Here is a 25,863-nt window from a genome sequence, read left to right on the forward strand (position 1 = left end):
ATGCTACACCCTTGGCTAAAAATAAGCCCCAGTTTTGGACACAGGTGACCATGCGCATGGCGGGAGCCCATCAGGAAGATTGTCGATTTCTGGTGTTGCATAACTTGCATGATGTTATCGTGCTGGGTTTTCCATGGTTGCAGGTTCATAATCCTGTGTTGGACTGGAAGTCCATGTCTGTGACTAGTTGGGGTTGTCAGTGGGTTCATAATGATGTTCCTTTGATGTCAATCTCCTCTTCTTCACCTTCTGAAATTCCAGAGTTTTTGTCTGATTTTCAGGATGTATTCGATGAGCCCAAGTCCAGTTTCCTTCCACCGCACAGGGACTGCGATTGTGCTATTGACTTGATTCCAGGCTGTAAGTTTCCTAAGGGTCGACTTTTTAATCTATCTGTGCCTGAACATACCGCCATGCGGAGCTATATTAAGGAGTCTTTGGAGAAAGGGCATATTCGGCCATCTTCTTCACCGTTGGGAGCGGGGTTCTTTTTTGTTGCTAAAAAAGATGGTTCCTTGAGACCCTGTATAGATTATCGCCTCTTAAATAAAATCACGGTCAAGTTTCAATGCCCTTTACCTTTGCTTTCCGTTTTGTTTGCTAGGATTAAGGGAGGTAGTTGGTTTACCAAGATTGACCTTCGAGGGGCATATAATCTTGTTCGTATTAAGCAGGGTGATGAATGGAAAACTGCATTTAACACGCCCGAAGGCCATTTTGAATACCTTGTGATGCCATTCGGACTCTCTAATGCTCCATCTGTTTTTCAGTCCTTTATGCATGATATCTTCCGGACTTATCTTGATAAATTCTTGATTGTATATTTGGATGATATTTTGATTTTTTCCGATGATTGGGAGTCTCATGTGCAACAGGTCAGGATGGTATTTCAGATCCTTCGTGACAATGCCCTGTTTGTGAAAGGGTCTAAGTGTTTCTTTGGGGTGCAGAAAGTCTCTTTTTTGGGCTTCATTTTTTCTCCGTCGTCTATAGAGATGGATCCGGTTAAGGTTGAGGCCATTCATGATTGGATTCAGCCCACATCCGTGAAGAGCCTTCAGAAATTTTTGGGTTTTGCTAATTTTTATCGCCGTTTCATTGCTAATTTTTCCAGCGTGGTTAAACCCTTGACCGATTTGACGAAGAAAGGCGCTGATGTGGCGAATTGGTCCTCTGCGGCTGTCTCTGCCTTTCAGGAGCTTAAACGTCGATTTACTTCTGCTCCAGTGTTGCGCCAACCGGATGTTTCTCTTCCATTTCAGGTTGAGGTTGACGCTTCTGAGATTGGGGCAGGGGCCGTTTCGTCTCAGAGGGATCCTGTTGGTTCCTTAATGAAACCGTGTGCCTTCTTTTCCCGTAAGTTTTCGCCTGCTGAACGCAATTATGATGTCGGCAATCGGGAGTTGTTGGCTATGAAGTGGGCGTTTGAGGAGTGGCAACATTGGCTTGAGGGAGCTGAGCACCGTATTGTGGTCTTGACCGATCATAAGAATTTGATTTACCTCGAGTCTGCTAAGAGGCTGAATCCTAGACAGGCTTGATGCTCCTTGTTTTTTTCCCATTTTGATTTCGTGGTCTCGTACCTTCCGGGTTCTAAGAATATTAAGGCTGATGCCCTCTCTAGGAGTTTTTTGCCTGATTCTCCTGAGGTCTTAGAGCCGGTCGGTATTCTGAAAGAGGGGGTGGTCCTTTCTGCCATTTCCCCTGATTTACGACAGGTTCTTCAGGAATTTCAGGCTGACAAACCTGACCGCTGTCCAGTGGGGAAATTGTTTGTTCCTGACAGATGGACTAGTAGAGTGATTACTGAGGTTCACTGTTCCGTGTTGGCCGGTCATCCTGGCATTTTTGGTACCAGAGATTTGGTTGGTAGGTCCTTTTGGTGGCCTTCATTGTCACGTGATGTGCATTCTTTTGTGCAGTCCTGTGGGACTTGTGCACGGGCCAAGCCTTGTTGTTCCCGTGCTAGTGGGTTGCTTTTGCCATTGCCAGTCCCTGAGAGGCCCTGGACGCATATTTCGATGGATTTTATTTCTGATCTTCCGGTCTCCCAGAAGATGTCTGTTATCTGGGTTGTTTGTGACCGGTTCTCTAAGATGGTTCATTTGGTGCCCTTACCTAAATTGCCTTCCTCTTCAGATTTGGTTCCGTTGTTCTATCAGCATGTGGTTCGTTTGCATGGTATTCCGGAGAATATTGTGTCCGACAGAGGTTCCCAGTTTGTTTCTAGGTTTTGGTGAGCCTTTTGTGCTAGGTTGGGCATTGATTTGTCTTTTTCTTCTGCATTTCATCCTCAGACAAATGGCCATACCGAGCGAACTAATCAGACCTTGGAGACTTATTTGAGATGCTTTGTGTCTGCTGATCAGGATGATTGGGTGGCCTTCTTGCCATTGGCCGAGTTTGCCCTTAATAATCGGGCTAGTTCTGCTACCTTGGTTTCACCTTTCTTTTGTAATTTTGGTTTTCATTCTCGTTTTTCTTCTGGGCAGGTTGAGCCTTCTAACTTTCCTGGTGTGGATTCTGCGGTGGACAGGTTGCAGCAGATTTGGGCTCATGTGGTGGACAAGTTGGTGTTGTCTCAAGAGGAGGCTCAACGTTTTGCTAATCGCCGTCGGTGTGTTGGTTCCCGGCTTCGGGTTGGGGATCTGGTCTGGTTGTCTTCCCGTCATGTTCCTATGAAGGTTTCTTCTCCTAAGTTTAAGCCTCGGTTTATTGGTCCTTATAGGATTTCTGAGATTATTAATCCGGTGTCTTTTCGACTGGCGCTTCCGGCCTCTTTTGCTATCCATAATGTCTTCCATAGATCTTTGTTGCGGAAATATGTGGAGCCCGTTGTTCCCTCTGTTGATCCTCCGGCCCCTGTGTTTTGGTTGATGGGGAGTTGGAATATGTTGTTGAGAAGATTTTGGAATCCCGTTTTTCGAGGCGGAAGCTTCAGTACCTGGTCAAATGGAAGGGTTATGGCCATGAGGATAATTCTTGGGTTTTTGCCTCTGATGTCCATGCTGCTGATTTGGTCCGTGCCTTTCATCTGGCTCATCCTGATCGTCCTGGGGGCCCTGGTGAGGGTTCGGTGACCCCTCCTCAAGGGGGGGGGTACTGTTGTGAATTCTGCTCTTGGGTTCCCTCCAGTGGTTGTAGGTGGGAATGCAGTTGTCTCTGAGTCACAGTCCTGGCCAGGTGTATCGGGTGATTACAATTCTGACTGGGATATTTAGGTGTGCAGGATCCTTTAGCCCTTGCCAGTTGTCAATGTTCCTTGTGAAGTGTTGGATCACTTTCTGGCTTCTCCTGCTTGCTGCCAAATTCAGCAAAGATAAGTGTTTGGTTTTTGTATCTGTGGCACACTGCTGTGTGCTTGTTTCAGTTTTATTCCTGTTCTGATAGTAGGATTCACTGGAGTTGCAGATTTACGCTCCTACATCTTTTAGTTAGATGTAGGAAGTTTTTGCATATTCTGCTGTGGATGTTTTTGAAGGGATTTAATACTGACCGCACAGAACTTTGTCCTATCCTGTCCTATCTAACTAGAGTGGCCTCCTGTGCTGAATCCTGTTTTTCTGCCTGTGTATGTTTTTTCCTCTCCGACTCACCGCCAATATTTGTGGGGGCTGTCTATCCTTTGGGGTTCTGCTCTGAGGCAAGATAGTATTCCTATTTCCATCTATAGGGGTATTTAGTCCTCTGGCTGTGACGAGGTGTCTAGGTGTGTTAGGTACACTCCACGGCTACTTCTAGTTGCGGTGTTAAGTTGAGGATTGCGGTCAGTATAGTGGCCACCTTCTCCAGTGAAAGTTCTCATGCAGCTCCAAGGTCACCGGATCATAACAGGTTCTATATTGATTTCTAATTCGCCCATTATGTCTCCATATCCTCTTTTTTCATGGTTGTGTTGATTGTGCATTTTGCTCACTGTTGCCTCCTGTGTGATTTGTTTCCTGTTGTAATAGCATTTACATGCTTATTATTGGAATACATCTGTTTGGTTAGTTGAGTTGGTACATTCTGTTGTATTTAATCCTCCTGATATAGTTGTGCCATGGCTGTCAAACAATTGTAACGCTTTATAGGTGTCATTAGTGTATTTTCCATTTGTTGTGTTGTCTGTAAATTTGTAAGTTGTTGTATTGTTAGTATTTGTATTCCTTATGCCAGAGGACTTTTCCATAATTCATCCCTTTGTATTGTTTGTGTAAAGTGTTTGTCCATGCATACAGTACATCTCCTTTGTTCCAATATTTTACAAATCATGACTCCTGGTCTAATCATGAATACAAAAGATGTCTGTGTTTGAAATCTATCAAAACCTTAAGTTTCATAAATGGTTTAGGTATTATGTATTTCTTTCAACTTGTTTTTATTTTTCATACTTACTGCATTCAAATTCACCCATGGGAATCTGGGGGATTTCCTATGTATTATTATTATTTATTAATTTAGCGCCATTTATTCTATGTTGCTTTACATGTGAATAATCTCCAATTGGTCTAATTTATTACAAATACTTATTTGATATCGGCAGTATTCATCATTTATTTCCAAACCGTTTTTTTTTAATTTCATATATGGATTTATTTAATTCCATTGTCAATTATTGGCTTCTCTGTGTGACTAAATGAACAAGTTTAATTGATTGTAATTTAAATAAATTTTTCAATTTTTGGACAATATTCCCTCTACGTAAATTCCCCATCAGAGATTTAAACTGAGACCATTAGGTATGATTTCTACCAAGTTTATTGTATTGGGTTAATAATTTTACATCCCATTGTTGCTTGAGACATTTATGGAACAAACTATCTAATTTATGAAAACTTTCAGACATTCCATTGTTAGACATACCATTAATTCCATTGTGTTTATTGCATTAATTCCGATTTTCTTCTAATGATGATTTATCATTTCTTTTGAGAAACATTAATTGGCTTAGATTATGTTTCTTAGTTTGAATTTGTGCCAAAATATCTGTACTATAAGTGCAGATATCTCTACCTTGGGTTTAAAAAAACTATAATATATAGAGGATGAAACACATATGCACTTAATGAATCTCAACAATGAATGCACTGACAAAATTTGACACCCAATCACGAAGCAGAAAATAAATGTAAAAAAGTTAAATGCCGGCTCTCAAAGTGTTAGACAAAAACAATGTACTGTAGGGGATGCAAAAATCTATCTATAATATTTCCAATATACTCCCCCTTCCAAAAAATAATGGACAGAATTATAAGAGGAATATATTGTAACCAAATATGGATTATTCTAACTAATTATGAGTCATGTAAATTACACTCCACTCATGTAAAAATATTGGTATAATTTATTGGTGCTGCAGACACTCATGAGGATAAGTTAAAATGCACACTAGAAATACAGAAAAAATACAGAAAAAAACAACATATTCGAACGCTAAATAAAATGCCATTCCAAGAGGGAATAATCAACAAAAAAAAAAGCTATTGCTCCTTGGACTAATTTTTTTAGGGGAGGCTATTTTATGGATTTATTTTTGTGTGCCTTGCAATCATTTTTTTTGTCTAACTCTATGAGAGAAGACATTTAGCTTATTTTACATTTATTTTCTACTTCATGTTTGAGTATGATGTGTTGCCAGTACACTTAGTTTTCAGATTTTGAGATTCATTAAGATCAGATATCTCTTATATCTTGTCCATATATAAATCAAGAGAAGTTGAAGCTTATCTGCCCTGAGGTCAGAGAAAACCTGAGTTGGATACAGGGCAGAATGACCTTTTTTGCTAATAAGAGGTGGACGGATGAGCCAAGGTATACTGTTGGTGACAAAATGTGGTTATCCACCAGAATTATCAACTCAAGATCCGCTCTGCTAAACTAGGACCTACTAAGCTAGGAACCAAGTTCATTGGTCCTCACAAGATATCTAGAATTGTCAACCCTTTAGTCTTTTTTCAGAAATTTCCCCACTCCTGGATTCCCAATGTTTTCCAGAAATCCTTGCTAAAAACACACTGCTTGCTTGTGCACTCTGTTAATCATCCACTCACCCTGTATTTCGTAAACAGTCTTGAGTATAAGGTAAAAAATCCTTGACTCTTGGATATTACGGGAGTCCATGCATTGCCTTGTACATTGGAAGGCCATGGACCAGAGGAAAGATCTTGGATGTTGTTTGACAACAATGCAGACAATCTTATTACAAGTCTCCATCTGTGGTTTCCTGAAAAGCTTTAGCGTAAGGGTCCTCATAATTAAGGGGACTGGTTGGTCAGTTACATACATGCCAATATGGACCAGTAGAATCGCATACCACGTGCGAAACAGCCGTAGTCCATCAGATCTTCTTTCTCCCCTGCCACTTGCACACCCGCACTTTTTATGTTAATCACTCAATGAAATAAAAGTCTGCATTTCACGGATGTGGTGAGTGCTGCAATTCTTCTGTTCTTCCAAAATGGTCTATACATGTATTCTATGACCATGCACCACCCGGAAGTAATCCTGGTCAAGAGGTATATGAAACACTGTAGATTCAATGACACACAAAATAGCTTTGAATTTGATGCCCATACCTTCTTTTTGGAAACATTCATGCCAGTACCTATTACTTCTGTTTCTGCTTGTCACTTGGTGACACTGGGTGACTACTTGGAGCTGTGCTTTACTCCTGAGAATTCTGTTACTGCCCAGCCAGGAAGTTTGAGTGTTGATTCCCAGCAAGTTAGTATTTCTCCCTGTTGTGAGTCCTGGGTGGGACAGCTCTATATTTAACCCCTTAATGACCAGAGGTATTTCAGTTTTTGCGTTTTTGGATTCACTTCTTCCAAAAGCCATAACTTTTTAACTTTTCTGTCAAAATGGCCAAGTGAGGGCTTGGCTTTGCGGGACAAGCTTTACTTTTGAATTATATAATTGGTTTTAACATATCGTGTACTGGAAAACGGGAAAAAAATCCAAGTGTGGTGAAATTGCAAACAAAGTGCAATTCCAGTTTTTTTTACCATGTTTACTAAATGCTAAAACTGACCTGAAATTATGATTCTCCAGGTCATTACGAGTTCATAGACACCAAATACGTCTAGGTTCTTTTTTATTTAAGTGGTGAAAAGAAATCCAAAATTTGGTTAACAAAAAGCGGCTATTTTCTGAGACCTGTGGCATCTCCATTTTTTGTGATCGTCAGCTTGGTGAGGGCTTATTTTTTTAACGCTGAGATGACATTTTTATTGATACCTTTTTGGTGTAGATATGATCTTTTGAACGCCCATTATTGTATTTAAAAAAAAAAACGTAATTCTGACGTTTTGAATTTTTTCTCATTGCGCATGGGGTTAATTCTTTTTTTATATTGATACACTAGATAATTCTAAATGCGACAATACCAAATATGAGTGTATTTCATTTTTTTATAGTTTTATTTTGAATGGGGCGAAAGGGGGGCAATTTGAACTTTCATATATAGTGGGGAAAAAAGTATTTAGTTAGCTACCAATTGTGCAAGTTCTTCCACTTAAAAAGATGAGAGAGGCCACTAATTGACATCATAGGTAGACCTCAGCTATTAGAGTCAAAATGAGAAAACAAGTCCAGAAAATCACCTTGTCTGATTTGGGAAGATTTATTTTGCAAATTATGGTGGAAAATAAGTATTTGGTCATCTAAAAACGTGCAAGATTTCTGGCTCTTACAGAACCTGTAAGTTCTTCTTTAAGAGGCTCCTCTGTCCTCCACTCATTACTTGCAGTAATAGCACCTGTTTCAACTTGTTATCAGTATAAAAGACACCTGTCCACAACTTCAAAGAGTCACACTCCAAACTCCACTATGGTGAAGACCAAAGCGCTGTCGAAGGACACCAGAAACAAAATTGTAGCCCTGCACCAGGCTAGGAATACTGAATCAGCAATAGGCAAGCAACTTGGGGTGTTGAAATCAACTGTGGGAGCAATAATAAGAAAATGGAAGACATACAAGACCACTGATACTCTCCCTTGATCTTGAGCTCCACGCAAGATCTCACCCCTTGGGGTCAAAATGATTACAAGAATGGTGAGCAAAATTCCCAGAACCACATGGGGGTACTGATTGAATGACCTGCATAGAGCTGGGACCACCGTAACAAAGGCTACCATCAGTTACATACTACGCCGACAGGGACTCAGATCCTGCAGTGCCAGACATATCCCCCTGCTAAAGCCAGTGCATGTCTGGGCCCGTCTGAAGGTTGCTAGAGAGCATTCGGATTATCCAGCAGAGTATTGAGAGAATGTCATATGGTCTGATGAAATCAAAGTGGAACTGTTTGGTAGAAACAAAATTCGTCATGTTTGGAGGAGAGAGAATGCTGAGTTGCATCCAAAGAACACCATAGCTACCGTGAAGCATGGGGGTGGTAATATCATGCTTTGGGATTGTTTCTTTGCAAAGGGACCAGGACAACTGATCTATGTACATGAAAAAATGACTGGGGCCATGTATCATGAGATTTTGAGTGCAAACCTCCTTCCATCAGCAAGGACATTGAAGATGAAACATGGGTCTTTCAGCATGATAATGATCCCAAGCACACAGCCAGGGCAACAAAAGAGGGGCTTTTTAAGAAGCATATGAAGGTCCTGGAGTGGCCTAGCTAGTCTCCAGATCTCAACCTCATAGAAAACCTTTGGAGGGAGTTGAAAGTCTGTTTTACCCAGCGACAGACCCAAAACATCACTGCTCTAGGGGAGATCTGCATGGAGGAATGGGCCAACATACCACCAACAGTGTGTGCCAACCTTGTGAAGGCTTACAGAAAATGTTTGACATCTGTCATTGCCAACTAAGGATATATAACAAAATATTGATATGAACTTTTGTTAATGACCAAATACTTATTTTCCACCATAATTTGCAAAATACATCTTGCCAAATCAGACAAGGTGATTTTCTGGATTTGTTTTCTCATTTTGACTCTCATAGTTGTGGTCTACCTATGATGTCAAATACAGACCTCTCTCATCTTTTTAAGTGGGAGAACTTGCACAATTGGTGAGTGACTAAATACTTTTTCCCCCACTATATATACACTCAACAAAATAAAGGGAAAACTAAAAGCCCACATCCTAGATATCACTGAATGAAATATTCCAGTTGTAAATCTTTATTCATTACATAGTGGAATGTGTTGAGAACAATAAAATCCAAAAATTATCAATATAAATCACAACTAATATCTCTCGGAGGTCTGGAGTTGGAATGATGCTCAAAATCAAAGTGGAAAATGAAGTTACAGGCTTATCCAACTTCAATGGAAATGCCTCAAGACAAGGAAATGATGCTCAGTAGTGTGTGTGGCCTCCATGTGTCTGTATGACCTCCCTACAATGCCTGGGCATGGTCCTGATGAAGCGGCGGATGGTCTCCTGTGGGATCTTCTCCTAGACCTGGACTAAAGCATCCGCCAACTCCTGGACAGTCTGTGGTGCAACGTGACGTTGGTGGATGGTGCGAGACATGATGTCCCAGATGTGTTCAATCGGATTCAGGTCTGGGGAATGGGCAGGCCAGTCCATAGCTTCAATACCTTGAAGTTACAGGCTTATCCAACTTCAATGGAAATGCCTCAAGACAAGGAAATGATGCTCAGTAGTGTGTGTGGCCTCCATGTGTCTGTATGACCTCCCTACAATGCCTGGGCATGGTCCTGATGAAGCGGCGGATGGTCTCCTGAGGGATCTTCTCCCAGACCTGGACTAAAGCATCCGCCAACTCCTGGACAGTCTGTGGTGCAACGTGACGTTGGTGGATGGTGCGAGACATGATGTCCCAGATGTGTTCAATCGGATTCAGGTCTGGGGAATGGGCAGGCCAGTCCATAGCTTCAATACCTTCATCTTGCAGAAACTGCTGACACACTCCAGCCACATGAGGTCTGGCATTGTCCTGCATTAGGAGGAACCCAGGGCCAACTGCACCAGCATATGGTGTCACGAGGGGTCTGAGGATCTCATCTCGGTACCTAATGGCAGTCAGGCTACCTCTGGCGAGCACATGGAGGGCTGTGCGGCCCTCCAAAGAAATGCCACCCCACACGATTAATGACCCACTGCCAAACCGGTCATTCTGAAGGATGTTGCAGGCAGCAGATCGCTCTCCATGGTGTATCCAGGCTCTGTCACGTCTGTCACATGTGCTCAGTGTGAACCTGCTTTCATCTGTGAAGAACACAGGGCACCAGTGGAGAATTTGCCAATCCTGGTGTTCTCTGACAAATGCCAAGCGTCCTGCACATTGTTGGTCTGTGAGCACAACCTCCATCTGTGGACGTCGGGCACTCAGACCAACCTGATGGAGTCGGATTCTAACCGTTTGTGCAGACACATGCAATTTTGTGGCCTGCTGGAGGTCATTTTGCAGGGCTCTGACAGTGCTCCTTCTCTTCCTCCTTGCACAAAGGCTGAGGTAGCGGCCCTGCTGCTGGGTTGTTGCCCTCTTACAGCACCCTCCACATCTCTTGGTGTACTGGCCTGTCTCATGGTAGCGCCTCCAGCCTCTGGACGCTATGCCGCCAGACACAGCAAACATTCTTGCCACAGCTCGCATTGATGTGCCATCCTGGATGAGCTGCACTACCTGAGCCAATTGTGTGGGTGGTAGAGTCCGTCTCATGCTACCACGAGTGTGAAAAAACAACCAACATTCAAAAGTGACCAAAACATCAGCCAGAAAGCATTGGTACTGAGATGTGGTCTGTGGTCCCCACCTGCAGAACCACTCCTTTATTGAGAATGTCTTGATAATGTCTTGACAATATATTCCATCTGTTGTCTATTCCATTTGCACAACAGTATGTGAAATTGATTGTCAAACTGTTTGATTTACTTGGAGTTACATTCTGTTGTTTAAGTGTTCCCTTTATTTTTTTGAGCAGTGTATATTTTTTAATATTTGTAAAAACTTTTTTTTACTTTTTGCATGCTTTAATAGTTTCTATGGGAGACCACATGCCGCAGTACTTCGATCACCTCTGTTAGACACAGGCGATGATCTGATCACCTGTGTAGCAGAAAAGCTCACTTGCTATGAGTGCCAACCTTTTGGTAGCGCTTATAGCAATCTGGCAATTATAACCATAGAGGTCTGTTGCAGACCTCTTGTTGTCATGCCGACCCAGCGGTGACCCATAATCATGTGACGGGGTCACCAATGGGCAGGATTAGCAAAGCGCTTCTAGTAAGCGCGAGTTAAATGTTACTGTCAGAGATTGACAGTGACATTTAACTAGTTAACAGCCATGGGTGGATCGTGATTCTACTCGCGGCTGTTGCGGGCACATGTCAGATGTATAGATCAACTGTCATGTACCCAGAAAGGTGTGGGTTCAGCACCGGAGCCCACACCAAACAAGAGGAGTCCAACATCGGTGTACTATTACTCCCAATGTTGGAAAGGGGTTAAATTGCTTTATCTCTGTTCAATGCTGATAGAAATGCTTCTTTATCTGGTCCATACCTCTGTACCCTACACTGACTATTTTTTTTACTTTTGAGTTTGTTTCCTGTCTGACCTTGCTACTTGACATTACTACCAGCTGGATCCAGCTGCCAGCAAGCTTCTCTGAGGTCTCAACCCAAATTTCCTGTATAAGTCCACATTCTTGTACAGGGCTTAAATGGTGAAGTCCAATGTTCTGCTGGAACCTATTTTGAGTTGCTAGCTGACCACGGACAGAGCCACTTTACAATAGGAAGGGGAGCAGGTGAATCGAAGGATGACGACCATTTCACTTCGATCAGCCGCTTCAACCGGTCCAGGTATTGCATAAAGAAAGAATTGTTTCACTGCATCACGGAGTGCCACCTATTTTTTGCTCTTTGACCTGGACTTTGTCACCCCATGTTTTTAACCTATTAATATGGGCATACAGGTGATGGAATCGTCAAACTAGTCCTACCTGTATGCCCATATCTGCAATATTGTTGAGAAATCTTCTTTTATTTCTTTATGCTAATGATTTCTTCCAGGCTCCGGGGTGTGTGGTGCCTGGATGAAAACTCTGCCTTCTCACTTCATTTACGTACCACCCCAGTCCCATCAGCATCATAGTGCTCTGTGATATGCAGTGAGAGCCCCTGAATCCCACACTTTCACCCTGTAATAGTGCTCCTATATGTACCTTAGGCGCCCTTCTATGAACATCTTATTGTGTAGTTATAATCTCTTCTACTTCATGTTAGTTTACCAAATGTTTGTTCTGAGGAAGTAGGGGACAAATATGCTAGAGTATGACTGTAATATAAGACAGTAAGATAAGACTATACAAAAGTGCTTCATTTTAGATGATATTTTAGAGATAAAGAAAAGATTGGGTGTGCAGTGCTTGAGGAACTAAAGGTCGAGTAAAAATTACTTACAAGGCAATGCATGTGGGAAAAGGTACAGAAGTCATGAGTTGACATTTTCCCTACTGTCTAAAATATTGGGTAAAATTAAACGTACTTTATTACTATAAATAATAATAGTACTAATATAAGTGTATAACTTTGAAAATAAATTATAGGTAACCATTCCTATACATTTGCATATGTAAGTATTTATATTTTGACACTTACATGTAGATAAGACCAGGAATAATCACAAGATTAGATATATCTATCCATAGATTTATATGTGAAACATGTAACTTTATATTTGGTAGTTACTTACATAAATAAAAAGCAACAATGAAATCTTAACACGTAAAGGGTGTTTCATCTTCAGTAAAAGCTTTATTTCTAAGCAGGTTTAATACCACTGGTTTCTGTTTTTGAAGGAATTAGATGTAAAACTATTTTCCAGCTTCTTGTTTCCTTTGTCTTGCGGAATATTGCTCCCATCACACCATTATAATGAAAGAAGCCTGTTGAAAAACCCAGACGACAACAAACAAGCAAAACACTTAAAAAGGAGGATCTGAGAATCAATGGCTTGATGAGGTTTTACAATAGCATTAGACAGATTCTCAGAAGCTCTAGATCTCATCAGACAGGCATAAAACATCCACCTTAGGAGAATGTACAGACTTGTTTACGGAATAAGGTGGAATTAATTGAAATGATGGCTTTGCTCTTCAGTTTGGCAGAATTAAAGTATAATTACTCTTTTCCTTGTGTGAGGTGTAAACAGGGAAATGTTGCAATAATTGACAGGAAGTGTCTGCAGTTTTGACTTTACTTACTTTAACAGTGAATTGAAATGGAGTGGATTTGCTGACATCCCAAAAAAAAACCCCAAAATCCCAAATTAAAATTTGACTTTTATTTTGGATAAAGATGATGTAGTGCATATTTATAAATGTACATCATCCTTGGTCTATTATTAGGATATTATTTTGGCATTAAATAGAAGTATTGGTCATAGCAATTTATCGATTTAGGTTAACACCCCCTCCCACATCCACCAAAGTTTACTGCTCATAAACTCAGCATTTTGATTAGAGTAAGATCAGACAAATCTCTTGTAGTGATTGTAGCTAATGTAGCCTTATGGCAGAAAAATCTTTTGACAGCTCTTACTGTAAAGAACCCTTGAAGCTTATACAGTTTTTGCAATGATTAGTTACTGAGCCAATTCTTTATGTGACCTCCTTACAAAACCACAGGTGGCGGTGAAACGCGCATCGAGGTATCCTCTTGCCCATTTATACATCTTTGCCCCAGAAATGACGATTTATATGGATATATGTTAGCTATGCTATCTACATATTCACTTATTCACTATGACAGCATACTTTATAATGATTGTACTGTATAATGATTGAATAACAGTGTCTCTGCACAAGGAATGGTGAGGGTTATACTGTTACGCTGTATATCTTTCTACTGTAGATTGAAAGCACTATGTCATAGATTTATTTACTACTAGATGGCAGCCCGATTCTAAAGAATCGGGAGTCTAGAATCCATATATACTTTATTTATTCAAATGTAAGAATAATACAATTAATAAATAATAGTAAGAAAGAACAAAAAATGGCTGCACTTACCAGCTCTTGACAATTCTTGTTATTTAAGAAATTGCTGGGCAATAATGGACAATGTCCTTATGTGGCAAATAATAGAGCAATATACCCAATGTGGCAAAGAAGAGGTTAATAAACGGCAGTCTCTCAGTATAACAGTCAGTGAATAATAGGCAGTATATGGAGAAAACACCAAACAAAAGTTCAAAATTGGTGTGAAAATGTCACTGAACCACTTCACAACTAAATATATATAGTTTTGGTAAATGGTATTATCATTTTTTTGATGAAATTCGGCAGGAGCTTGAAGAGCAACGTCACTGGGCCCGCCTCCACGCAGTAGAAACTTGCTGTGAGGTAAAAATTCAAAAATCACACCAAAATGGTGGGCGGAGTGTGTCACAGTACGGCACGTTTCTGATTGGTCGCTCGCAGCAGGCGGCAACCAATCAGACACTGGACACTGTTGACGTCACTTATCTCCGGACATTATCTCCGGACATTATCTCCGGACATTATCTCCGGACATTATCTCCGGACAGGAAGTTGGCACAAATATCAGGAAGTAGTATTCTAGGCAATTATATATTAGATAATTGTATGTGCATTACATATATTAGGGGCTATTATATCTTTATACATTATTAGAGATGCTATATACACACGTGGTTCAAAATTGTTGGTACCCCTCGCTTAATGACAGAGAAAGCCACAATGGTCACAGAATGAACTTGAATCTGACAAAAGTAATAATAAATAAAAGATCTACAGTACAGACCAAAAGTTTAGACACACCTTCTCATTTAAAGATTTTTCTGTATTTTGTACATTCACACTGAAGGCATCAAAACTATGAATTACCACATGTGGAATTATATACTTAACAAAAAAGTGTGAAACAATTGAAAATATGTCTTATATTCTAGGTTCTTCAAAGTAGCCACCTTTTGCTTTGATGACTGCTTTGCACACTCTTGGCATTCTCTTGATGAGCCTCAAGAGGTAGTCACCGGGAATGGTCTTCCAACAATCTTGAAGGAGTTCCCAGAGATGCTTAGCACTTACTGGCCCTTTTGACTTCACTCTGCGGTCCAGCTCACCCAAAACCATCTCGATTGGGTTCAGGTCTCATGACTGCGGAGGCCAGGTCATCTGGCGTAGCACCCCATCACTGTTGTGAATTCTGTTGTCGGGCTCCCTCCTGTGGTCATGAATGGTACTTCAGCTGGTTCTGTCCATGGACTTCCTCTGGTGGGTGTTTCTGAGTTTCACAGGTGACGAGGTAAATTCGTTAGCTGCTGCTCTATTTAACTCCACTTTGATCTTTGCTCCATGCCACCTGTCAATGTTCCAGTATTGGTCTGTTCACTCCTGGATCGTTCTTGTGACCTGTCTTCCCATCAGAAGCTAAGTTCCAGCTTGTATTTCTTTGGTTTGCTATTTTTCTGTCCAGCTTGCTATTTAATTTGTTGTCTTGCTTGATGGAAGCTCTGGGACGCAGAGGGAGCGCCTCCGCACCGTGAGTCGGTGCTGAGGGTCTTTTTGCGCTCTCTGCATGGTCTTTTTGTAGGTTTTTGTGCTGACCGCAAAGTAACCATTCCTATCCTCGGTCTGTTCAGTAAGTCGGGCCTCACTTTGCTAAATCTATTTCATCTCTGTGTTTGTATTTTCATCTTTACTCACAGTCATTATATGTGGGGGGCTGCCTTTTCCTTTGGGGAATTTCTCTGAGGCAAGGTAGGCTTTATTTTTCTATCTTCAGGGCTAGCTAGTTCCTTAGGCTGTGCCGAGTTGCATAGGGAGCGTTAGGAGCAATCCACGGCTATTTCTAGTGTGTGTGATAGGATTAGGGATTGCGGTCAGCAGAGTTCCCACGTCCCAGAGCTCGTCCTTTATTATCAGTAACTATCAGGTCATTCTGTGTGCTCTTAACCAACAGGTCCATTATTGTCCTGACCACCAGGTCATAACAGTACAGGTGGCCCAAAGTACTAATGCATCTCAATAGAGGGATAAGAGAAGTTCTGAGACCATTTTTTTTTCTTTGCAGTGTGTGTTGTCTCTCTTTTCCCCTTTACCTCTGGGTGGTTCAGGACACAGGTGTAAACATGGACATTCAAGGTCTGTCCTCTTGGATGTCAGAGCCTAGGATTCCAATTCCTGATTTGTTTTTTGGTGATAGATCTAAGTTCTTGAATTTCAAAAATAATTGTAAATTGTTTCTTGCCTTGAAACCTCGCTCCTCAGGTGACCCTGTTCAACAAGTAAAGATCATTATTTCTTTGTTACGTGGTGACCCTCAAGACTGGGTATTTTCCCTTGCGCCAGGAGATCCGGCATTGCGTGATGTTGATGCGTTTTTCCTGGCGCTTGGATTGCTTTATGACGAACCTAATTCAGTGGATCAGGCAGAGAAAATCTTGCTGGCTCTGTGTCAGGGTCAGGATGAAGCGGAGATATATTGTCAGAAGTTTAGAAAGTGGTCTGTGCTCAATCAGTGGAATGAATGTGCCCTGGCAGCAATCTTCAGAAAGGGTCTCTCTGAAGCCCTTAAGGATGTCATGGTGGGATTTCCCATGCCTGCTGGTCTGAATGAGTCTATGTCCTTGGCCATTCAGATCGATCGACGCTTGCGTGAGCGTAAAGCTGTGCACCATTTGGCGGTACTATCTGAGCATGGGCCTGAGCCTATGCAATGTGATAGGACTTTGACCAGAGCTGAACGGCAAGAACACAGACGTCGGAATGGGCTATGTTTTTACTGTGGTGATTCCACTCATGCTATCTCCGATTGTCCTAAGCGCACTAAGCGGTTCGCTAGGTCTGCCACCATTGGTACGGTACAGTCTAAATTTCTATTGTCTGTTACTCTGATTTGCTCTTTGTCATCCTATTCTGTTATGGCATTTGTGGATTCAGGCGCTGCCCTGCATTTGATGGACCTGGAGTATGCTAGGCGCTGTGGTTTTTTCTTGGAGCCCTTGCAGTATCCTATTCCATTGAGAGGAATTGATGCTACGCCTTTGGCCAAGAATAAGCCTCAGTATTGGACCCAATTGACCATGTGCATCGCTCCTGCACATCAGGAGGACATCCGCTTTCTGGTGTTGCATAATCTGCATGATGTGGTCGTTTTGGGGTTGTCATGGCTACAGGTTCATAATCCAGTATTGGACTGGAAATCTATGTCTGTGTCCAGCTGGGGTTGCCAGGGGGTACATGGTGATGTTCCATTTTTGTCTATTTCGTCTTCCACTCCTTCTGAAGTTCCAGAGTTTTTGTCGGATTATCGGGATGTATTTGATGAGCCCAAAGCCAGTGCCCTACCTCCTCATAGGGATTGCGATTGTGCAATTAATTTGATTCCTGGTAGTAAGTTTCCTAAGGGCCGATTATTCAATTTATCTGTGCCAGAACACGCCGCTATGTGGAGTTATATAAAGGAATCCTTGGAGAAAGGCCATATTCGCCCGTCGTCATCACCGTTAGGAGCAGGGTTCTTTTTTGTGGCCAAGAAGGATGGTTCTTTGAGACCTTGTATTGATTACCGCCTTCTTAATAAAATTACAGTCAAATTTCAGTATCCTTTGCCGTTGCTGTCTGATTTGTTTGCTCGTATTAAAGGGGCTAGTTGGTTCACCAAGATAGATCTTCGAGGGGCGTATAATCTTGTGCGTATTAAACAAGGCGATGAATGGAAAACAGCATTTAATACGCCTGAGGGCCATTTTGAGTACCTGGTTATGCCATTCGGGCTTTCCAATGCTCCATCAGTATTTCAGTCCTTTATGCATGACATCTTCCGAGAGTACCTGGATAAATTCCTGATTGTGTATTTGGATGATATTTTGGTCTTTTTGGATGATTGGGAGTCTCATGTGAAGCAGGTCAGAATGGTGTTCCAGGTCCTTCGTGCGAATTCCTTGTTTGTGAAGGGGTCAAAGTGTCTCTTTGGAGTTCAGAAGGTTTCATTTTTGGGGTTCATTTTTTCCCCTTCTACTATCGAGATGGACCCTGTTAAAGTCCAGGCCATTTACGATTGGACTCAGCCGACATCTGTGAAGAGCCTGCAAAAGTTCCTGGGCTTTGCTAATTTTTATCGGCGCTTCATCGCTAATTTTTCTACTGTTGCTAAACCGTTGACTGATTTGACCAAGAAGGGTACTGATGTGGTCAATTGGTCTTCTGCAGCTGTAGAGGCTTTTCAGGAGTTGAAGCGTCGTTTTTCTTCTGCCCCTGTGTTGTGCCAGCCAGATGTTTCGCTTCTGTTTCAGGTTGAGGTTGATGCTTCTGAGATTGGAGCAGGGGCTGTTTTGTCGCAAAGAAGTTCTGATGGCTCGGTGATGAAGCCATGTGCTTTCTTTTCTAGAAAGTTCTCGCCTGCTGAGCGTAATTATGATGTTGGTAATCGTGAATTGTTGGCCATGAAGTGGGCATTCGAGGAGTGGCGTCATTGGCTGGAAGGAGCCAAGCATCGCGTGGTGGTCTTGACAGATCACAAGAATTTGACTTATCTTGAGTCTGCCAAACGGTTGAATCCGAGACAGGCTCGATGGTCATTATTTTTCTCCCGTTTTGATTTTGTGGTTTTGTACCTTCCGGGCTCTAAGAATGTGAAGGCTGATGCCCTGTCAAGGAGTTTTGTGCCTGACTCTCCGGGTGTTCCTGAGCCGGCGGGTATTCTCAAAGAGGGGGTAATTTTGTCTGCCATCTCCCCTGATTTGCGGCGGGTGCTGCAAAAATTTCAGGCTGATAGACCTGACCGTTGCCCAGCGGAGAAACTGTTTGTCCCTGATAGATGGACTAGTAGAGTTATCTCTGAGATTCATTGTTCAGTGTTGGCTGGGCATCCTGGATTCTTTGGTACCAGAGATTTGGTGGCTAGATCCTTCTGTTGGCCGTCTTTGTCGCGGGATGTGCGTTCTTTTGTGCAGTCCTGTGGGACTTGTGCTCGGGCTAAGCCCTGCGGTTCTCGTGCCAGTGGGTTGCTTTTGCACTTGCCGGTCCCGAAGAAGCCCTGGATGCATATTTCTATGGATTTTATTTCGGATCTCCCCGTCTCTCAAAAGATGTCGGTCATTTGGGTGGTTTGTGATCGCTTTTCTAAGATGGTCCATTTGGTATCTTTGTCTAAATTGCCTTCCTCCTCTGATTTGGTGCCATTATTTTTCCAGCATGTGGTTCGTTTACATGGTATCCCGGAGAACATCGTTTCTGACAGAGGTTCCCAGTTTGTTTCAAGGTTTTGGCGATCCTTTTGTGCTAGGATGGGCATTGATTTGTCTTTTTCCTCGGCTTTCCATCCTCAGACAAATGGCCAAACCGAACGAACTAATCAAACTTTGGAAACATATCTGAGATGCTTTGTTTCTGCTGATCAGGATGATTGGGTGTCCTTTTTGCCGTTGGCTGAGTTCGCCCTTAATAATCGGGCCAGCTCGGCTACTTTGGTTTCGCCGTTTTTCTGCAATTCTGGTTTCCATCCTCGTTTCTCTTCAGGGCAGGTTGAGTCTTCAGACTGTCCTGGTGTAGATACTGTGGTGGATAGGTTGCAGCAGATTTGGACTCATGTGGTGGACAATTTGACATTGTCCCAGGAGAAGGCTCAACGTTTCGCTAACCGCCGGCGCTGTGTGGGTCCCCGACTTCGTGTTGGGGATTTGGTTTGGTTGTCGTCTCGTTATGTTCCTATGAAGGTTTCCTCTCCTAAGTTTAAGTCTCGTTTCATTGGTCCGTATAAGATTTCTGAGGTTATCAATCCTGTGTCATTTCGTTTGGCCCTTCCTGCTTCTTTTGCCATCCATAATGTGTTCCATAGGTCGTTATTGCGGAGATACGTGGCGCCTGTGGTTCCATCCGTTGATCCTCCTGCCCCGGTGTTAGTTGAGGGAGAGTTGGAGTATGTGGTGGAGAAGATTTTGGATTCTCGTGTTTCGAGACGGAAACTCCAGTACCTGGTCAAGTGGAAGGGTTATGGTCAGGAAGATAATTCCTGGGTTTTTGCCTCTGATGTTCATGCTGCCGATCTGGTTCGTGCCTTTTATTTGTCTCATCCTGGTCGGCCTGGGGGCTCTGGTGAGGGTTCGGTGACCCCTCCTCAAGGGGGGGGGGTTACTGTTGTGAATTCTGTTGTCGGGCTCCCTCCTGTGGTCATGAATGGTACTTCGGCTGGTTCTGTCCATGGACTTCCTCTGGTGGGTGTTTCTGAGTTTTACAGGTGACGAGGTAAATTCGTTAGCTGCTGCTCTATTTAACTCCACTTTGATCTTTGCTCCATGCCACCTGTCAATGTTCCAGTATTGGTCTGTTCACTCCTGGATCGTTCTTGTGACCTGTCTTCCCATCAGAAGCTAAGTTCCAGCTTGTGTTTCTTTAGTTTGCTATTTTTCTGTCCAGCTTGCTATTTAATTTGTTGTCTTGCTTGCTGGAAGCTCTGGGACGCAGAGGGAGCGCCTCCGCACCGTGAGTCGGTGCTGAGGGTCTTATTGCGCCCTCTGTGTGGTCTTTTTGTAGGTTTTTGTGCTGACCGCAAAGTAACCTTTCCTATCCTCGGTCTGTTCAGTAAGTCGGGCCTCACTTTGCTAAATCTATATCATCTCTGTGTTTGTATTTTCATCTTTACTCACAGTCATTATATGTAGGGGGCTGCCTTTTCCTTTGGGGAATTTCTCTGAGGCAAGGTAGGCTTTATTTTTCTATCTTCAGGGCTAGCTAGTTTCTTAGGCTGTGCTTAGTTGCATAGGGAGCGTTAGGCGCAATCCACGGCTATTTCTAGTGTGTTTGATAGGTTTAGGGATTGCGGTCAGCAGAGTTCCCACGTCCCAGAGCTCGTCCTTATTATCAGTAACTATCAGGTCATTCCGTGTGCTCTTAACCACCAGGTCCATTATTGTCCTGACCACCAGGTCATAACACATCACTCTCCTTCTTGGTCAAATAGCCCTTACACAGCCTGGGGGGTCCTAATAATAAATGATGGTCCAACTAAATGCAAACCGGATGGAATAGCATGCCGCTGCAAGATGCTGTGGTAGCCATGCTAGTTCAGTATGCCTTCAATTTTGAATAAATCTCCAACAGTGTCTCCAGCAAAGCACCCCCACACCGTCACACCTCCTCCTCCATGCTTAATGGCATAATAATAATAATAATAATCTTTATTTTTATATAGCGCTAACATATTCCGCAGCGCTTTACAGTTTTGCACACATTATCATCACTGTCCCTGATGGGGCTCACAATCTAGAATCCCTATCAGTATGTCTTTGGAATGTGGGAGGAAACCGGAGTGCCCGGAGGAAACCCACGCAAACACGGAGAGAACATACAAACTCTTTGCAGATGTTGTCCTGGGTGGGATTAGAACCCAGGACCCCAGCGCTGCAATGCAGCAGTGCTAACCACTGCGCCACCGTGCTGCCCATCCGTTCACCTTTTCTGCGTCGCTCAAAGACACGATGGTTGGAGCCAAAGATCTCAAATTTGGACTCATCAGACTAAAGCACAGATTTCCACTGGTCTAATGTCCATTCCTTGTGTTCTTTAGCCCAAACAAGTCTCTTCTGCTTGTTGCCTGTCTTTACCAGTGGTTTCCTTGCAGCTATTTTACCATGAAGGCCTGCTGCACAAAGTCTCCTCTTGACAGCTGTTATAGAGATGTGTCTGCTGCTAGAACTCTGTGTGGCATTGACCTGGTCTCTAATCTGAGCTGCTATTAACCTGCAATTTCTGAGGCTGGTGACTCAGATAAACTTATCCTCAGAAGCAGAGGTGACTCTTGTTCTTCCTTTCCTTGGGCGGTCCTCATGTGAGTCAGTTTCTTTGTAGCGCTTGATGGTTTTTGCCACTGCACTTGGGGGCACTTTCAAAGTTTTCTCAATTTTTCGGACTGACTGACCTTCATTTCTTAAAGTAATGATGGCCACTCGTTTTTCATTACTTAGACGCTTTTTTCTTGCCATAAAACAACCTAGAATATAAGACATAACAAAAAAGTGTGAAACAACTGAAATTAAGTATATAATTCCACATGTGGTAATTCATAGTTTTGATGCCTTCAGTGTGAATGTACAATTTTCTGAGTCATGAAAATACAGAAAAATCTTTAAATGAGAAGGTGTGTCCAAACTTTTGTTCTGTACTGTATGAAAATGAAGAAATGAAAGTCAGACATTGCTTTTCAACCATGCTTCTACAGAAAAAAAAAACCCCTCTTGAAATAGGCCTGGACAGAAATGATGATACCCTTAACCTAATATTTTGTTGCACAACCTTTTGAGGCAATCACTGCAACCAAACGATTCCTGTAACTGTCAATGAGACTTCTGCACCTCTCGACGGGTATTTTGGCCCACTCATCAAGAGCAAACTGCTCCAGTTGTCTCGTGTTTGAAGGTTGTCTTTTCCAGACGGCATGTTTCAGCTCTTTCTAAAGATGCTCAATAGGATTTAGGTCAGGGCTCATAGCATAGAAAGTCACTTTAGAAAAGTCCAATGTTTTCCTCTTAGCCATTCTTGCGTGGTTTTAGCTGTGTGTTTTGGGTCACTATCCTATTGCAAGACCCATGACCTGCAACTGAGACCAAACTTTCTGACACTGGATAGCACATTTCTCTTTAGAATCTCTTGATAGTTTTGATATAGGAAAGATATAAATCTTGGTACCGTGTTAGTTAGTGGATTGAAAAATATTTAGAATTGAGAGTCCTCAGGGGGACTGTATGTAGGGGAGACAGGGCAGAAACTGAGAACAAGGATGAACTCTCATTGCCATACAATAAGAGAAAAAAGAATGGATCTACCTGTGGCAATACATTTTTATCTCCCCAATCATAGCATTATGGACATTAAATTACTTGTATTAAAAGGTAACCTCAAATCTCAGAGAGACAGAAGAGTATGGGAATATAAGCTGATGATGACCTTTGACACTCTCAGTGCAGGAATGAATGTGTTGCATGGATTTATGTCTTTTTACATTAACTAAGGAATTTGTTCCTCAGACCATGTGGGGTCATCATAACAGAACCAGACCCCAATCAGAGGACAATAAAACATTTCTTATCTATGAACTCTTCCAATATTTATGGACATAACTGTTTATCACTCACATAATGGTAATTCTTCTTTACGTCACCTGTCTTATCAATGGCATTTTTCTTTGCTGTGTTGTGTATAAATATGTGATTCTTCATAATTTCTTTTAGTGTATGCCTGATGAAGAGACCTAAGTAGTCTCGAAAGCTTGCAATTTGTTACCATCTTTTCAGTTAGCCATTAAAAGGTATCAACCACTGAGGATTCTCAATTCTAAATATTGATAGTCTTGAGATATCATTGTACTCTGCACAGACTTTAAACAACCTATGCCAGATGCACTAAAACAAAGCACCAAAAGACAGTTTTTATAGTCCAAAAAGGTGAATAAATTTAATTTATTTTTAATTGTATACCAAACAGATAAAAGGCATGGCGGGAAAAAGTCACACAGCAAAGCAGCACATATAGACAAGGGTAATTAACAGCACAGGGAGTTAGTCTTAAGAATAAGTATCAAAGTAGTTCCCCCAATAATAATATAATTACATACATCAAACCTGGCCAATATACATCACAGCCTACAATGGGCTACCCTCAGACCATATGCGCTAACGCAGCAGTAAGAAAAACATCACTAAAAGGTCGAATTAGTAGTGAACATACCGTCAGTGCAGACTCCGAACCCCGCGCCGTCCACAGCCCACCCCAACGCGAGTTTCAGAACAATTCCTTCCTCAGGGGGCGTGTCAGAGTCACATGACCGCACGTATATATAGTATTGCCGCGGCAGGAAGTAAAGCAGCGTTGTCATAGCAACAAATACACCGGTTCAACAGATCACCGCCCGATCAGCTGATGCCGGAACACGTAGGGCCCCACGTGACCAGACAACAGATGTACTGCGGGAGCAGAAACCAGCAAGAAGTAAGGCGGCGCTTGCACAGAAAGAATAGAGCAAAGTGAGGATATATTTGTTAAGGGCTTAATAAAGGGCAACCCAGTTAGAGCGAATGCTCATATAAAAACTAATGGGACAGGGTGTAATAGAAGTAGATGTATTCATGTGGCAACCGCAGATGAAAAGCAGAGTATAGAACAAGACACAAACTATATAAAGTAAAGCGAAAAGTCCCCACTATACATAATAGACAACTACATTGAGGGGACAACCCTAAATATACATAGTCAATTATAATTGTAAAAAAATCTAGGATTACAATAGCAAATTATATAATTAACATCAGTAACCACCTCATTATGAGGCCGTTGATGACATATACAGAGACATCACTAGACATATAAATAAATAAACATTATTGTAGGAAGATCAATAATTACAGTACCATGCTATATAGTTAACATTAAAGGAATAAAATAACAATAATAATATTCAACATAGCATATAGAATGATATAATTGATCACAGCTGCACATAATATTCAAAAAGATAGTATATAAAGAATATCAAGGGTGTCCACATGGTTACAACTGATAATGGTCCCAAAGGAGAGCTTTTACTTTATCATTTGGTGTTAGTCTCAAAGGAATAATATCCTCATACTTGTCCAAATAGCGGGCACAATCAGACATCCAAAATAAGGAATACTAAACAAAGAACCAAAAAGAAATTGAATTAAAACCAAATTTAAAACAATCATATATGCAGCACAACAAGATACACAGCAAGCGGGCGATCACAGTAATGGGACAAAGGAGAGATTCTTATTTAGGCCATATGAATGGATCGTCTGTAAAGTCCAAATCCAGCGTGTATCCAGCCTACTCAGACATTTAGACAGTTGGCCCCCCCGGATATTAATATGGAGGGCATCGATCGCCGCACCCTTAGCAACGAGCTATCACAGGCATGGAATGTCCTAAAGTGGCGTGGTAATGTTTTCGGGGTGGAGGTGTCCGTGTGCGTCGAGGCCCCCTGAATACTCAAGATATGTTCCCTAGCGCGAACCTTTAGGTGGCGCATTGTCAGACCAACATATATTAATCCACATGGAAGCATAGCATGATATATAACATATCTCGTAGTGCATGTGATATGTTGTCTTATCTTATAAGTTTTCTTGCCGCTAGAGTCCGTGAAGGAAACACATCAGTCAACATTGGAACAGGCAATGCATCTCCGACACGGAACACAACCTCCCCTAGTAGGGAAATGTGGGTAAATGGGGTCCAACATAGTGACTCCGCATCAGCTAATCTCTCAAGTTAGTGGCGCATCTAAAGGTAATAGACGTTTTATCCAGAAGAAATTTGCTAATTATAGGATCAACCGTAAGTATAGGCCATGCCTTTTTCCGTGCCCCTCTTACTCTGCTGGATTGTGAGTCAAAGGATGTAATAAATCTCACTTTTTTATCACCATGATTTCTCGAATTACATCTAGCCCTGTAGAGCAAATCCTGGCGAGAAGAATGCTTGGCCCTGTGGTAGGCTCTTTTTATTGCTCTACCACTGTATCCGCATGACAAGAACTGCTCCCTTAGTTCCTCAGACCTCTTCTCAAAATCTGTATCAGTAGAACATATGTGGCGTAGCCTAAGAAATTGCCCAACAGGGATCGACCTAATCATATGGGAAGGGTGACTGGACAAGGCATGGAAAAGTGTGTTAGTGGCTGTAGCAGTCCCAGAACATAACAGAGCCTTCAACATGTTTCACAATAGGGACAGTGCTCTTTCTTGATATGCTCCATTTTTCTGTCTGTGAACATAGAGCTGATGTGTCTTACCAAAAAGGTCAGTTTTTGTCTCATCTGTCCACAGGGCATTCTCCCAGGAGCTTTGTGGCTTGTCAACATGTAGTTTGGCAAATTCCAGTGTGGCTTCTTTGTGATTTTTTTCAAC

The sequence above is a fragment of the Ranitomeya imitator genome, chromosome 6, assembly GCF_032444005.1.
Source record: "Ranitomeya imitator isolate aRanImi1 chromosome 6, aRanImi1.pri, whole genome shotgun sequence".
NCBI lineage: Eukaryota > Metazoa > Chordata > Amphibia > Anura > Dendrobatidae > Ranitomeya > Ranitomeya imitator.